At 68.4% G+C, this 313-nt stretch overlaps 1 protein-coding gene across 1 annotated transcript in view; it reads right to left on the reverse strand.

Annotated features, from left to right (window-relative positions):
- BMI1 (BMI1 proto-oncogene, polycomb ring finger) overlaps window positions 1–313 on the reverse strand; it is a 10428-nt gene that overhangs the window by 9828 nt on the left and 287 nt on the right. The window contains exon 1 of the mRNA XM_007454167.1: window positions 96–313. This exon is cut by the window's right edge and continues 287 nt beyond it. The gene's annotated coding sequence lies outside the window, so the exon portion shown is untranslated. The remainder of the gene's footprint in view (window positions 1–95) is intronic.

The raw sequence follows: 313 nt of genomic DNA on the forward strand, positions 1-313 counted from the left end.
GGGGCCGCTCCCAGTCCACCGGCGGCCGGTCCGAGCCCGGCGCGACCCCCGCCGCCCCCAGGCCCCGTCCCGGAGGCGCCTCGCCTCCTACGTACCCGGAAAAAGCAGCCGGCGAGAAGCGATCGCAGCGGGCGGAAAAGACAATGAAAGTTAAAAGTCGTTCAGCAGAAAATGAATGTGAGCCAAGCGGCCATCTTGAAGCGAGCTGCAGACGCTGCTGTCAATGGGCAACTAGCGCAGCCGAGAGGAGCCGCGGCCGCCGCGCTCGGCTCATGCTGCCTCCCGAGCCCGGCCTCCTCCTCCTCCTCCGCCT

Source organism: Lipotes vexillifer, unplaced genomic scaffold (genome assembly GCF_000442215.2).
Source record: "Lipotes vexillifer unplaced genomic scaffold, Lipotes_vexillifer_v1.1 scaffold316, whole genome shotgun sequence".
Taxonomy (NCBI): Eukaryota; Metazoa; Chordata; class Mammalia; order Artiodactyla; family Lipotidae; genus Lipotes; species Lipotes vexillifer.